Source organism: Rattus norvegicus, chromosome 5, assembly GCF_036323735.1.
Source record: "Rattus norvegicus strain BN/NHsdMcwi chromosome 5, GRCr8, whole genome shotgun sequence".
Lineage (NCBI taxonomy): Eukaryota > Metazoa > Chordata > Mammalia > Rodentia > Muridae > Rattus > Rattus norvegicus.
Window position 1 is genome coordinate 149,901,579 of NC_086023.1, and position 16,358 is coordinate 149,917,936.

General features: G+C 45.4%; 1 protein-coding gene across 9 annotated transcripts in view; it reads right to left on the bottom strand.

The window, feature by feature from the left end:
• Window positions 1-3,377, bottom strand: part of Phactr4 (phosphatase and actin regulator 4) — a 76,240-nt gene extending 72,863 nt beyond the window's left edge. For 4 of the 9 annotated variants that reach the window (XM_063288414.1, XM_063288411.1, XM_039111271.2 and 1 more), the window contains exon 1: window positions 3,244-3,373. The gene's annotated coding sequence lies outside the window, so the exon portion shown is untranslated. Of the gene's footprint in view, window positions 1-3,243 lie in introns of all 9 variants that reach the window. The other 5 variants (XM_063288416.1, XM_063288413.1, XM_039111275.2 and 2 more) reach the window with 2 other exon arrangements.
• Between the last annotated feature and the right edge of the window lie 12,981 nt (window positions 3,378-16,358).

The following is a 16,358-nucleotide window of genomic DNA, read 5'->3' on the forward strand; positions in this document are numbered from 1 at the left end:
CTGTAGTGGGATCCGATCCCCTCTTCTGGTGTATCTGAAGACAGCTACAGTGTACTTATATAATAAATAAATCTTAAAAAAAAAAAAAAAAGAGGCTAAGATGGCCGCACAAGGATCGAGACCTATATTTAGTGTGAATTTATCATCTGTCTCTTTTCCTACCCCAACCTGGAGTCAGTTCTGTAAGACCTATAAACCTCCAGAGGTGAAAACACTTTCACTGCTCTATCCTCAGGGCCTAAAGCATTAACTTTCATTTGTGGTTAAATGAGTAAAAGGGTGGGTCTGGAAATAAAGCAGACCAACATGTAAAGAGAGAAGGGAGGAATAAATCCTTCCTCACTACAGTGTCAAAACAAAACAGATCTAGGGTGCACATCCATCAGTTTAAAGGCTGAACTATTCCAATCCAGCACTGAGAAGGTTGAGGCAGCACTGAGAGTTTGAGGGTAGCCTGGGCTATGTAGCAAGATCCTATTTCAATCCTATCCCAAAAAGAAAAAACTAAGAGAAAGAACGTAGACTAATTACACTGACTCAATTCCACTGGAATGTTATGCATTTTACTTAACAATTTAAGTACAAGAGTAGAAGTGGGTTGCTGTTTCTGATGTCACATTCACGGCATGTACCGACAGAAAACCGAGACTAAGCTGCAGGTTAAGTCTGACCAAAGGTTTTTAACTGAGCATACTCTGAAAAAGAATATGTGTCTGAGTTCTGTCTTCAGAGTTAGGTTTCGGGAGCCAAAGCTGCCTTATTTAATCTCTCACAGACATGCTTCTTAACAAACTTTTAACCATCTTCTTGCCTCTTTTTCCTTTTTTTTCTCAAATCATGGTCTTACTGTGTTGCTCTGGCTGACCTAAAACTTGCTGTGAAGACCAGGCTGCCCTCAAGTGTAACCACCTTTTAATAAAAGCTTAAAACCACAACCATCATCCTTTTGTCCCCAAGGCCCCATAAAATTGCTATTCTGCCTAGACAGAGGATAAGCAGGCCAGAGTGAAGGTAGCAATCTTAGGCAAAAGACTCCATGTTTCCATGAATTTCAGTCCCTTATAAATCAGTTTGTTTGGAATGGAAAGTATTTCCATAATTTTTCTCTTACATTCAGTTCTCAGCAAATTAAAGCAGTTTGTGCCAATATGATTGAGAGCTGCATTGAATCTGAGGAAACAGAAAACCTTAGGCTTGCCATTTACTTCAGCTTTCCTACCTGGGCGAACTGTACACCTTGGGCCAGTCACTTAACATTTTAGAGGCAAGGTTGCATCAACTGTAAAGTGAGAACCAATAGCTCCGGGAATTGTGGTGAGGATGTAATAGTTATACAATGTGTATTAATAACTTATAAAAATGTACACGACTCTTCAAAAATAGCACGGACACCACTCTCCTGTGAGTAAATAAGCCAGAAGGTAGTGATCCTGCTGGAAATTCACAATTTAAGAGGTGCATTGGTGCCACCATAATAATCTTAAACTCGGAAAGGTAAAGGCAAGTTAGGAGAGCCCAAGGCCAGGGTGGGCAACAGAGTGATCCTATCTCCAGGAAATAAATTTCTATTCCCAGTGATTGAAGAATAGCTGGGGCTAGAGGCATAAGCTCGGTGACAGAGACGTGCTGCACGCGGTCAAAATCCTGGATACCATTCCTAGCACAATGAAACACGAAAAAAAATTGTGGGCTAGCAAAATGGATCAGATAGTAAAGGCTCTTGCCCTGCCAGCCTGGCTCAGGAACCCACATGAAAGTAGGAGAGAACCAACTCCACACAGTTCTCTAAAGTCGCAGCGGTACTATCTCAGCTTCCCGCCCTCCCAGACACGTTTAAGAAACATTTTTTGAGACAAGGTCTCAGTTATGTAGATCTTAGCTGGTCTTGAATTCATGCTCCTCCTTCCATAGTCCCGGGAGAATTGGGGGTACAGGGATGTGCAGCCACAACAAGTTAGGGAAGACAGCCGACAGCCTGTATTAAATACCTTCCACCTCGATGCAGTAACACCATCTAAGAGTCTCAAAGTCTTTTCCGTTATGAAATGTCAAACAGAATAATGAAGACTTTATTTGCCTATATTTCTAGGGTGGGAATTTCGCCTCAAAACACCTTTCCTGATTCATGGAAAGGAGCCTGAACTGTCTTCACTCAAGTAATTTGAAATACTAATCGATTTTCAAAGGTTATCTAACTTGGCCTTTAAAAGCTTTACCCCTACGCTAAGTCTCGAGATCCGTTCGACCCAACATACAGTTGCCACTATTTAATCAAAAGGAACATATTCAGTAAGAACATATTTTATCACTCTTTCCCTAAATTGCCTTATTTTTTTTTCACCTGGTTAAAAAAAAAATGCTTTCTAGAATCTACTGGGTTTCTAGGTTTTTCTACAAAGCAGGTGCTTTCAGTGAGCTGACTTTTTCTTTGGACTTTGTTTAAAAAAGAAGGCTGTAGTCTGGAGAGTCGAAGAGCTGCGTGGGCAAATGAAATGCCGAAGACTGCAGGCAATGAATGATGCCCTGGTAAATCACTCTCCAACGATTTTCAGGTTTCCGAAGCGATGTCGCCGCCCCCACCCCCACCATCGCAGCTGCCACACGTATCGCGGCAAATTTCCACTCTTTCTCGGTTTCCGGGATTGAGGCTCCAAGTCTCACTTCTTTTTCTTAAGACTCCATCCACTGGAGGAGAAAAGCGCCTTGAATTTTGATCCCTAGCTACCGGGGGCTGACATTTAGAAAGAAGTTTGGACAATTAAAACTTCCAGGTTTCCACTGAAACTATGCCAGGCTCCTAAGCCTCTGCTCTGCTAAGCCAGGATGCAGAGGTCTGAGGGAGGTCATTTTTTGAAAGATGGACTTTGACCCGATCCAGTTACAGTAACCGGATCCCCGGGGAGCAGTCCCCAGCAGGACGTGCGGGCTCCCCTGGAGACCGCGACTCCGAGCACAGCCACAAAAGGGGGAAAAGCGGAGCAGACAAAAGGGCCCCGCGGAGGCTGGGGGGCGGAGAGCGCTAGTCTGCGCCGGCCGGCCACAGGCGGAGACACCGCCGCGGGACCGTTGTGGGAGGGCCGAGGAGGGAGGAGGCTACGGCCCGCCACGCCCTGGCTGCACGGACCGCCACCGGCGCCGTTACCCCCCCTACCCCGGCCCGGACCGCGACCCCCAGCCGAGCCGAGACCGCTGCTCCGGCGCGCGCGTGGGAGACGTTCACTTTCCCTACTTTGGGGAACTCACCCAGGTCGCCGCTGCCTCCTCTGGCTCCACAGTACTTTCTCCCGGAAATCCTACCTGGTCTCTGGCCGCCTGGCTCCAGCCAGAGCCTTCGGCCCCAGGGGAGGGGGGACGGAGGGAGCGGGCCGGACAGTGAGGGTAGGAAGTGCGGCCGCGGAGCCTCACGGGACTTGTAGTCCACTCCTGTGGCCAGCGGCGTGGCGAGCGGGACAAAATGGCGGGAACCGCCGGCCCTCCGCTGCGAGGCGCCTGGCCCCCTTAATCTGCCGATCTGGGCATGCGCCGCCCGCGGACGGTGCGCTGCACTAAAACGGATTTGGGCAGCTTGCCCAGTTCTGAGCAAGGCGAAGAAGGTCTCGGGGCTTGGGAGGACACGTTCAGTAACAGACTCTCCGGGCGATGCCCAAGAAAGGATGTGTGTGTAGTGTTCTACAAAAGGAGTCCAGTCTGCCTCAAACTATTGAGAGCCAGTTTGAAGTGTAAAAAACTTACAAGTTACCTGCAAGTTTGTATGAAAGTACGGAACCCAGCCCAGTAAGCACAGACATTCTACATCCATACTCCCAAGTGTTTGATTTTTTTTCCCCCCACTATTACCTAGTGGAAGCCACCATCTGTCTCTTAAGTGGCAGTCATTCAGGCTCCAGGGCTGTATCGCCCTCCAGATCCTCCTTGCAGCTGCTGGAGATCTTTGTAAATGCCAAACCCATGGGTCACACCCATATTAGACCTAAATGTATACATACGATACATACAGAGGGAAACAGAAAATTTATTCCCTTTTAAGTACATAATCCATAACACTAAAAAAATAGCAATAAAATTACAACCCACTTGTGGCACACCATTATTCCTAAGTGCTCTGGAGACAGGGGCTGGAATATTGCTGAGTTCCAAATCAGGTCTACAAAGTTCCAGGCCAGGACAACCAGAATTACATAGTGAGACCCTGTCTCAAAACAAACCCAACAATAAACAATACAGGCCAGCCAGATGCTGTCTGGTAAACAGTTGCTGCTCTTCCAAAGAGGCTGAATTCTGTTCCCAGTACTATGCTACAGTTCGCAACTGTCACTACAGCTCCAGGGGATCTGAACCTCTGGTTCTATGGGCACCTGCACGCATGTGCACAGACCGCATGCAGACAAATACCTACACATAAGTATAATTAATAACAAAATAAATCTTTAAAAATAATGTATAATACGTATAATCATAATAGTTGCATGTCACCAAAAATCAAGAATTTGGAGTCTGGAGAGATGGCTCAGCGACTAAGAGCACTGACTACACTTCCAGAGTTCAATTCCCACCAACCATATGATGGCTCACAACGGTCTGTAATGGGATCCGATGCCCTCTTCTGGTGCGTCTGAAGACAGCGACAGTGTACTTTTATATAATAATTAAATAAATCTTTTTTAAAAAATATGTACCTCAGCCCCTTGTTCCACGTCTGAAACCCAACAATTAGAATTATAGAGGAAACAGCCATAAATGGTGTGTGCCTTTAATCCCTGAACTCAGGAGTCAGCGGCAGGTGGGTCTCTAAGTTCAAGACCAATTTGGTCTATAGAGTAAGTTCCGGGGTTGGGGATTTAGCTCAGTGGTAGAGTGCTTGCCTAGGAAGCGCAAGGCCCTGGGTTCGGTCCCCAGCTCCGAAAAAAAGAACCAAAAAAAAAAAAAAAAAAAAAAAAAAAGAGTAAGTTCCAGGATAGCCATGGCTACACAGAGAAACCCTGGCACAAAGAAAAAAACAAATGATGATTATGATGATGATGATGAATTAGAGAGACAGAATGGCACTAACAGCTTGCATGACAACCTTAATATCTTTTTATAAGATTTAATTATTTATGTGCCTCTGTGTGGTGTGCTTGTATGCCCGAATATGTGTGAACGCACACCTGTGTGCACTCCAAGGCAGGGTGAGCCTGAAGTTGCTGGCAGGTGTCTGTCTTCTTGCTTGCTCTCTGTTTTACACACTGAAGCAAAGTCTCTCTCCAAAGATGGAGCTCATCAGTTCCAACCAATCTAGCAAGCCAGCACTCCTCAGGGATCCCCTCTCACCCTCCAGAGTGCTAGGATTGCAGGTAACTGCCAATGTCTGCCCTGCTTTTCTGTGGGTGTTTGTGACCCCAAACTCCAGCATTCCTGGTGACTAGTGAGCACTTTATCAGCTCCACCCCTCTTATCTTTTGTTTAAGGCTTTCTTGTTCTATTTGCTCCTTGGAGAAACAGAACAGCCTCCTATAATAAGGCGTGCTGTTGGGCTGTTTTGACCTTGTTTAAATGTTTTGATCTGTACTTGTAGACTTAGGGAGGAGAGTTGAGCAGTACTTGTCAGAAACGGCCCTTGACTTAACTTTATCTTGAAATACAGAGTTTCCGTATCCCAAGTTGGCCTCAAAGTCACCACATAGCTGAAGATTACCTTGAACTTCTGAGCCTTCTGCCTCCACCCTCGCCCCCCCCACACACACACCAAGGCTAGAATTACAATTGTAGGCTACCAGGCCTGCTTAACATGGTGCTGAGAATGGGATCCAGGGATTTGTACATGTGACTCAAAAACCCTCTGCCATCTGAGCGACAGCCTCCGCCCGGGAAATGGTGTTTCGTGATCTCTGCTTTAGAGAGTACTGGGTCCTGAGATCAAACCTTTTCTTTTTTCCCCCTCAATTAGAATCAGAAAAATCTTGGTGCTTATTAAACTTTATTCTATAGATTTATTTTTGTTTTAAAAAAGCAAACGAGAAAGAGAGAGAGAGAGAGAGAGAGAGAGAGCAAGAGAGAGCGCGAGCAGGGTCATGGTGCCTTACACCTTTAATCACAGTACTTGGGAGGCAGAGGCAGATGGATCTGTATGAATTTGAGACCAACCTGGTCTACAGATAGAGTTTCCAGACAGGGCTACACTGGGAAACCCTGTCTCAAAAACAACAACAACAACAACAACAACAACAACAACAACAACAACAACAAAATAACTCCAAGTTGTTTTTGAAAAATAGAATTTATGAAGTGAAAAGCTGCCAATTATTTGTGTACATAATTTAAAAAAAAAAAAAAAGACAGGCGCTCAGGTAGCTCAGGCTGACCCCAATACTTGGTCAAGAATTACCTTAAACTTCTCCACCTGTCTCTGCCTCCCGAGCGCTGGGATCACAAATGTGGGCTAATGTTGCTGCCACCTGCAGGCCACAGTGCTCACTAACAGGTTCACAAATTCTGCCCACCCCCCACCCCCATCCCCTACGAGGTGGGAGGTTTTTTGAGGTTTCTGTGGAACTTTGGGTTCATTGGAGAAAGTTTTTGGTGGTGGTGGTGGTAGTTTCGGGTTGGAGGGGTTGTTTTGTTTTGTTTTTAGCAATTTTCCCCTTCTCCCATTATTACCCAACAGTCTGCCCACAAAACAGAATTGTGATTAGGGGTTCCTAACAGTGGGGTCTGTGACATCAGATTGGGTTTGCAACTTGTTCTCCACCCGGATGAGTAACAACTCAGTTTCCTCACCCATAAAATACGCATGATAACAGACATTAGTTCCTTCACAGAGTCGGGAAAGGACACGATCAGGGCCGCTGGAGAGCAGTGACCGACACACCGCAATCCTGCAACAAACGATAAGAGTTGTCCGGCAGAGCAGCGCCTAAACAGACAGACGGTGCCTTAGCGCAGCAGATCAGCGGGGGACCTTTAGCATCTGTTTGGACCGCTTATACCTTGTGACCTCTGGCAATGTCTTGACCTCGCTGAACCTTCCTTGACCTTACAGGTGGCTTAGGAGATTAATGAGATCATCTATGTGAAATGCCGAGCCGGAAACTGGCATGGAATCTACAGATAATAAATAGGGTGACGGTAGAACGATGATTAACACGGAAATAGTTAGGAAGGATAGCTACAGGTGGAGCAGCACAGACTGCAGACAGGCAGGCTCTGGGGAAGTCATAGCCTCCAGGCATTCTTCAAATTGTTGGCCAGATTTAAAAATAGAAATTAATGGGCTGGGGATTTAGCTCAGTGGTAGAGCGCTTGCCTAGGAAGCGCAAGGCCCTGGGTTCGGTCCCCAGCTCCGAAAAAAAGAACCAAAAAAAAAAAAAAAAAAAAAAAAAAAAGAGCACTGGCCGCTCTTCAAGAGGTCCTGAGTTCAAATCCCAGCAACCATATGGTGGCTCACAACCTTCTGTAACGGGATCTGATGCCCTCTCTTCTGGTGTGTCTGATGACAGCCACAGTGTACTTATATATAGTAAATAAATCTTAAAATTATAAAAAAAATTCATCTGGGTATAGAGGTGTTCACTTGTAATCGCCCACCTATGCAGGAGGGTGACACAAAGTTTGTGAGTTTGATACATGTCTGGGTTACATACACAGCATGCCCCTCTCTCAGAAACTAAGCAAACCAAAAGCCAATCTGTATGGGGTAGATTATCTGTAACTCCCAGGACTCCAGAGGGAGAGGAAGGAGGGTGGAAAGGGACTAGAATTTGGTTCAAGGGCAGCCTGGTGCTTAGCGGGCAGAACACCCTAGGCTCAAAGCTTAACACCACAAAGGGGTGGAGGGCTGGGCTTCAGCTCAGTTGGTACAGTGCTAGCCTAGAGTGCACAAAACCCAGCTCCCAACATCACAAAAACAGACATAACGGCACATGCCTGTAACCCGGCACTTGAGAAGTGGAGGCCAAGGATCAGTTGAAGGTCATTCTCTGCGACAGGGCCAATCCAACCTCTGTCTCAAAACAGAAGCAAATTGTAGAGAGTGCATAGAGATGTAAAGGTCTGACCCTTTGTGAAGATAGTGGTGGTGACAGTGTACGACACAGAAAGCTGATTTATGGTAAGAAAGCTAAGTGATGCTCCTTGAAGGAGTGATATTAAACCACAGGTACAAGTCAGTAATGACGGCAAGCCAGCCTGGGCTACATATATGTTCCTGGATAGTCCATCCTGGACTACATGGTGAGACCCTGTCTCTAAGAAAGAGGGGGAGGAGGACGAGGATGAGGAGGATGAGGAGGAGGACGAGGAGGAGGATGAGGAAGGAAAGAGAAAGAAGGAAGAAGGAAGAAGAAAAGGAAAAAGGAGAAGAGGAAGTGGAAGAGGAGGAAGAGGAGGAGGAGGAAGGAAAGAGAAAGAAGGAAGAAGGAAGAAGAAGAAAAGGAAAAAGAGGAGGAAGAGGAAGAGGAAGAGGAAGAAGAGGAGGAAGAAGAACAAGAAGAAGAAGAAAAGGAAAAAGAGGAGGAAGAGGAAGAGGAAGAGGAAGAAGAGGAGGAAGAAGAACAAGAAGAAGAAGAAGAAAAGGAAAAAGGAGAAGAGGAAGTGGAAGAGGAGGAAGAGGAGGAGGAGGAAGGAAAGAGAAAGAAGGAAGAAGGAAGAAGAAGAAAAGGAAAAAGAGGAGGAAGAGGAAGAGGAAGAAGAGGAGGAAGAAGAAGAACAAGAAGAAGAAGAAGAAGAAAAGGAAAAAGAGGAGGAAGAGGAAGAGGAAGAGGAAGAGGAAGAAGAGGAGGAAGAAGAAGAACAAGAAGAAGAAGAAAAGGAAAAAGAGGAGGAAGAGGAAGAGGAAGAAGAGGAGGAAGAAGAAGAACAAGAAGAAGAAGAAGAAGAAAAGGAAAAAGAGGAGGAAGAGGAAGAGGAAGAGGAAGAGGAAGAAGAGGAGGAAGAAGAAGAACAAGAAGAAGAAGAAAAGGAAAAAGAGGAGGAAGAGGAAGAGGAAGAAGAGGAGGAAGAAGAAGAACAAGAAGAAGAAGAAGAAGAAAAGGAAAAAGAGGAGGAAGAGGAAGAGGAAGAGGAAGAGGAAGAAGAAGAAGAAGAAGAAGAAGAAGAAGAAGAAGAAGAAGAAGAAGAAGAAGAAGAAGAAGAAGAAGAAGAAAAGGACGGCAGATAGGAGAAAATGCTCCAAGCAGCTGTGCTACTGCGTCCTAAGATCTAGCGACCAGGGATTTCATTTGGTTTCATTAGCCCTGACTGGCCTTGAACTCACTCTGTAGAAAGGGTTGGTTTCCCAGAGCTCTGTGTCCAAAGTACTGGGGCTGAAGATGAGCACCACAAAGCCCTGCATTTGGTTTCCCTGGAGATTTCAGAGCAGCAAAGTGGCTGATGCTCGGCGAGCGAGCACGTGAGAAGATGATTACGGCTTAAGAATCTTTACCAGGAGGACCAGTGTATGGGTGCCCCTGACCTACAGAGGCTCAACTCACAAGGTTTATTTTTAAAACATTTTTATTGGGGCTGAGATGGCTCAGCGGTTAAGGACTGCTCTTCCAGAGGTCCTGAGTTCAATTCCCAGCAACCACATGGTGGCTCACAGCCATCTGTAATGGGATCTGTTGCCCTCTTCTGGTGTGTCTGAAGAAAGTGACACTGTACTCACATACATAAATAAATCTTTTTTTTTCTTTTCTTTTTTTTTTTTTTTTTTTTTTTTTTTTGGAGCTGGGAACCGAACCCAGGGCCTTGTACTTGCTAGGCAAGCGCTCTACCACTGAGCCAAATCCCCAACCCCTAATAAATCTTTTTTAAGCAAACGTTTTTATTTGTGAGGCTGGAAAAGTGGCTCAGAGGTCAAGAACAGTTGCTGGTCTTGCAGAGGACCCAGGATGCTGGCTCACAACCATCTAAAAGTCCAGTTCCAGGGAATTCAACCTTTTTCTGGCTTCTGCAGGTATTGCATACACATAATGCGGGTAAATCACTCATACACACAGAACAAAAATAAATAAATGTAAAAAGACATTCGGTGGTGTTGGGGAAATGACTCAATGGTCAAAGAGTGCTTGCTGGGGTTGGGGATTTAGCTCAGTGGTAGAGCGCTTGCCTAGGAAGCGCAAGGCCCTGGGTTCGGTCCCCAGCTCCGAAAAAAAGAAGCAAAAAAAAAAAAAAAAGAGTGCTTGCTGCTCTTCCAGAAGTCCCTAGGTTCAATTCCCAGCACCCACATGGCAGTTCACAGCTATCTGTAATGCCACTTCCAGAGGATCTGACACCCTTACACAAACATGCATACAGGCAAGACATCATTTCAGAAATTTTAAAGATATTCAATTTTCTTAAAATTTTTTTTAGATTTATTTATTTATTATATGTAAGTACACTGTAGCTGTCTTCAGACACACCAGAAGATGTCATCAGATCTCATTACAGACGGTTGTGAGCCCCCATGTGGTTGCTGGGAATTGAACTCAGGACCTCTGGAAGAGCAGTCAGTGCTCTTAACCACTGAGCCATCTCTCCAGCCTGATATTCAACTTTCTAAATTAAAACTTTTCATTTATTATGAGAGAGTCTCTCTCTCTCTCTCTCTCTCTCTCTCTCTCTCTCTCTCTCTCTCTCTCTGTCTCTGTGTGTGTGTGTGTGTGTGTGTGTGTGTATGTGTGTGTTACTATGTAGTTCCTCAGGGTAATCTCAGACTTGCCATCCTCCTGCCTCAGCTACCTTATTAGTGGTATTGTAGGCATGGACCACCACACCCACTTAAAAGGCATTTTTTTTAATTCTTTTTTTTTTTTTTTTTAGAGCTGGGGACCGAACCCAGGGCCTTGCGCTTGCTAGGCAAGCGCTCTACCACTGAGCTAAATCCCCAACCCCTTAAAAGGCATTTTTGATTGGGCTTCTTCCTCTCAATGGATTGATCCTTGTTACATCCAGAAGCACTTGCATTTGAGGTTGGACTCTCGGTAGTAGTTAATTGATGTAATAAAGTAGAGGCTAGACAGGTCAGAGTGGAGATGGATTGAGGTCATGGAGAGGTGAGTTTTTGCTACACTGCTTTGTGCTCCAGGCAGCAGATTGAACAAATGCACCTACCTGCCCAGGAGTTATTTGGATCGGAGAATGAAAGGCACACACATACATAACTTATTTTTAAAATGCCTTGGTTACCTCAAAGGCTGGGCACTCATAAACCTCCTCCTGCTACCTGAGGCCCAATCAGGGATGTGACCAGTGGAGGAAGTGGCAGCCTGGAGGAAGTGGCAAGAACCAAGTTGAGTTGGTCTCCTTAGTGAGTTGCCAGGCAGTCAAAGCCACAGCCAGAAACACACACACACACACACACACACACACACACACACACACACACACACACACACACACACTGTCTTAGGGTTTCTATTCCTGCACAAAACATCATGACTAATAAGTAAGTTGGCAAGAAAAGGCTAGACATCTGACAGTCATTTTTCTAATGGAAAAAAGAGAAGATTTGGCCAAAGACATAGAACAGCAAAACGCAGAGCTCAATTCATAGTGCCTAAGGCAATTCGTTCTCAAGGTGAGGAAACTCACCCCAATATTTTGTTGCTAACAAAGTAACATTGTAAATTTAAAAGTATTGCTTAGGGGGTTGGGGATTTGGCTCAGTGGTAGAGCGCTTACCTAGCAAGCGCAAGGCCCTGGGTTCGGTCCCCAGCTCCGAAAAAAAAAACAAAAGAAAAAAAAAAAGTATTGCTTAGGCTGCAGAGATGGCTCAAGAGCCCTCTGCTCTTCCAGAGGTCTTGAGTTCAATTTCCAGCAACCACATGGTGGCTCACAACCATCTGTAATGAGATCTGATGCCCTCTTCTGGTGTGTCTGAAGACAGATACAGTGTTCATATGTATAATAAATACATTATACAAATAATAAATATTGCTATTGGGGTTGGGGATTTAGCTCAGCGGTAGAGCGCTTGCCTAGCGAGCGCAAGGCCCTGGGTTCGGTCCCCAGCTCTGAAAAAAAAAAAAAGAAAAGAAAAGAAAAAAATATTGCTATTATTATTTTCATTAGTGAGTATGTATATGTGTGTAAGTCTGTGTGTGTGAGTATGTAAGTGTGTGTATGTGTGTACTGACTGGTTTTGAGTGTCAACTTGACATAAGCTAGAGTTATCACAGAAAAAGGAGCATCCCTTGAGGAAATGCCTGCATGAGGTCCAGCTGTAAGGCATTTTCTCAATTTGTGATCAAGTGGGGAGGGCTTAGCCCACTGTGGGTGATGCCATCTCTGGGTTGGTAGTCCTGGGTTCTATAAGAAAGCAAGCCAGGGGAAGCAATCCAACAAGCAGCATCCCTTCATGGTCTCTGCATCAGTTCCTGCCTCCAAGTTCCTGCTCTGTGTGAGTTCTTGGCCTGACTTCCTTTGGTGAAAAAGAAGAGGAAAAAGAAGAAAAAGAAAGAAGAAAAAGAAGAATAAGAAGAGAAGAGAAAGAGGGGGAGGGGAGGAGGAGGAGAAGGAAGAAGAAGAAGAAGAAGAAGAAGAAGAAGGAGGAGGAGGAGGAGGAGGAGGAGGAGGAGGAGGAGGAGGAGAAGGAGAAGGAGAAGGAGAAGGAGGAGAAGAGAAGAGAAAGAGGGGGAGGAGAAGGAAGAAGAAGGAGAAGGAGAAGGAGGAGAAGGAGGAGGAGAAGAAGAAGAAGAAGAAGAAGAAGAAGAAGAAGAAGAAGAAGAAGAAGAAGAAGAAGAAGAAGAAGAAGAAGAAGAAGAAGAAGAAAAGGAGACCAAGGGAGGAGGAGGTTACCAGGACAGGATGTGGACCCTGAGCATGTAGCCAGAAGAAACAGCAAGTAACAAGGACATGTATGGCTGGGTTGTAAGTTAGAATAGCTCCAATTTGCCCAATCTAGGCTTACAGCTTACACATAAAATACCTGGGTTATGTGTCTTTTTTACAGGCTAGCTAGGATTTATAATTCCATTTACACCCGTGGCTTTCACCTCTACCCAACAAACCATCTTGTCATCCCTATGCAGCTATTATTTTATTCTTTTTACTCATTTAGCAAAAACAGTCTACCAAAATATTGTGCACCAGGGAGCACTTGGACACTAGAGATGGACGAAGTAGACACTGTCTGGATCCTTCAGGAATTCACAGTCCTGAACGGAAGTGGGTTGTGTGAGAATGTCCAGGCTGGGGTGGAGCGCCTCCGGATGGAGCGCGGCGGTAGAGCTCTTGTTTAGCACGCACAATGTCTTGGGTTTCACCCTGAGTAGTCAAAAGGGGAAAAAATTACTAAGAATTGGTAGGCACTACAGGAAGACTAACAGCGAACTCAACATGCCATAGTCAGTTGGGGAGACATTCTGGAAAAAGTGATGGTCAAAGATTGGGTTTGGAGGCAGAGGCTGGAGGATTTCTGGGAATTCAAGCCATGCCGGTTCTCCACATGAGTTCCAGCCACTTAGGGCTGTCTTAAAGAAGAAGAAAAAAGGGGCTGGGGATTTAGCTCAGTGGTAGAGCGCTTACCTAGGAAGCGCAAGGCCCGGGGTTCGGTCCCCAGCTCCGAAAAAAAGAACCAAAAAAAAAAAAAAAAAAAAAGAAGAAGAAAAAAACCTGTAAAAGCAGGAGGAAGTTAAGTGACATGAAGGGTCTGTCCCCTCAATCGCCCAAGGAGGAAACCAGAGCAAGTGTCCCAAACAACCACAGATGCACACCGTTCTCTCAATACGTTCTCTCGAAAAAGGGATGTGAGAGCAGTCGTTCACTTCTTGAGGATGAGGAAGATGTGGCTGGGAGCGATCAACGCCCCTCGTAGGCGGTGCTGGCGCCCGCGGCGTGGAAGCACCGCCTACACCAAAGGACCTCTTAGCTGCCCAGGCAGGTGCGCCTCGGTTTGCCCTCTCTTCCGAAGGGTCAGGTGAATGAAATGGGACAGTAAGGCGCCTGCAATGCAGGAAGTTGGAATCCTGGCTTGCCAAGTCGGCTGGTATGCTTTGATTCATGCCTGACTGTCACTTTTGTAATGGTGGCTATTTGGTGACGGAGCTTACCTTTGAGCTAAATGGATGTTCCGTTTACTTCGTGTGATTCAAGAACCACGTGCTGGGGACCTACTATGTGCAAATCACGATGCTAGGCACTGCCAGAGTTATAAACAGGGGAAGACAAGTTTCCAAGTACTGGGCTAAAGAGAGTAGTTCATGGGGTTGGGGATTTAGCTCAGTGGTAGAGTGCTTGCCTAGGAAGCGCAAGGCCCTGGGTTCAATCCCCAGCTCCGAAAAAAAAAAGAACCAAAAAAAAAAAAAAAAAAAAAGAGAGAGTAGTTCATTACTGACTCTGTGTGTGTGTGTGTGTGTGTGTGTGTGTGTGTGTGTGTGTGTGTACAGGGGACTGTAGCACATGCTAGACAAACATTCTTATTGCTGAGTCAAATCCTCAGCCTGACTTTTTTTTTTCAAATGCCATAAATCTGACAGATAGGAACTTTGAGTGACTTGCTATATGTAATACCTTCATCCTTTCAGCATTAGCCACGTGCGCAGTACTGCATGAAGTACCTCAGAGAAAATCCAAGTTGGCATGATAGCTTTCTCTGTTATCCTTGGAGGCATGCCGCTTGAGGCAAGCGCTGTGCTTGAGCCAAAGAATTCAAGAGCAGCTTCAGCAACACAGTAAGAACCCATCTGTCGCAATAGAGAGAGGGACAGCTGGAGAGATGGCTCGGTAGGTAAAGGCCTTCACCAAAGCCTAATGGCCCGGGCATTCTTTCCCCAGAACCGATGTAAAGGTGAAAAAGGAAGTGATTCCACAAAGTTAACCTTTGAGCATCCCACCTATGGCACAGGTAAATCCACACACACATTGCAGTGCAATAACAACAACAATAATAGTTTATAGAAACTTTTGCGGGGAGGGGTTTGAGATAGGGTTTCTCTGTGAAAGCCCGACCTGGAATTCTCTCTGTCAGAGCAGGCTGGCCTCAAAAAGAGACTGAAAGAAATCCTACTACCTCTGCCTCCTAAGTGCTAGGATTAAAGGTAAACAGCGGCAGCACCCAGCTGTTTTAAAGATGTATTTATTTTATGGATCTGAGTACACTGTGGCTGTCTTCAGACACACCAGAAGAGGGCATCGGATCTCATTACAGATGGTTGTGAGCCACCATGCGGTTGGTGGGAATTGAACTCAGGACCTCTGGAAGAGCAGTCGGTGCTCTTAACCGCTGAGCCATCTCTCCAGCCCCTGAAATGAACTTCTAAAAGAGAGAAAGTTGAAGTCATCATGGCGTGCGATCTGTATTAAGCAGTCTGATCTTCTGCAATCATAATCATTCCGTAATGCTACCATCATAGCAGTCATAATACGAATATTTCCCACTTTACAAATGTGAAGACTGGGCTTTGGGGCTCCCAGATTAAAATTCCAGAGCTAATAGACAGAAGAACTGGAAATCAAATCCAGGTTTCCCTAGGTCCAAACCTTGGGCTCTAAGCCACTCCTCACAGTACCTCTAAAAATTGTCATTTTGTCAAAAGCCCACAAGAATGTTCTCTGAGCTATCCAGATAAGAGGGAATTGGTGTTTTTGAAAACCTTCCAGCCCAGTCAGGGAGTTGGCTTAGGGGTAAAGGGGGCTGCTGCCAAGCCCTGGGACCTGAGTTCAATCCCTGGAAGGAGAGAAGCAGCTCTCATAAAGTCCTCTGACCTCCACATACCCATGCGCTAAGTATATAGTAAAAAAATAAATCAATAAGTAAAATAAAACCTTCTAATTGAAGGCCAGGCCTGTTGATAAACACCTGAAATCTCAACACACCAAAAATCTGAGGCAGGAGGATCCTGAATTCCATGACTTCTTGGGATGCATAGTAAGAATTTGTCTCAAAGCAAAACCAAAACAGAAAAAGAAAAAAGCCCTACAATTGTGGAGGTGATGTGTGCAGTCTTAACTAAAGTGGCTCAGGCAGGATGAATCCTTGGTCTTAAAGAGACTGATGGCAGATGGGCAATAGAAGACACCCTTTCACTTCAAAATTAAATAATGATCAACATTCCCCATCCCCCAAGTAAAGAATAAACCAAAACATTAAAACAAATGTGCTTTACCAGGTGGTGGCGTTACACACCTTTCATCCCAACACTTGGGAGGCAGAAGTAGGCAGATCTCTGAGTTTGAGGCTAGACTGGTCTACAGAACAAGTTTCAGGATAGCCAGGGCTATCCAGAGAAACCCTATCTTAAGAAACAAATCGGGGTTGGGGATTTAGCTCAGTGGTAGAGCGCTTGCCTAGGAAGCGCAAGGCCCTGGGTTGGGTCCCCAGCTCCAAAAAAAGAACCAAAAAAAAAAAAAAAAAAAGAAACAAATCATCATCATCATCATCATCATCATCATCATCCTTGTAATTTGATCTGATTAATCTC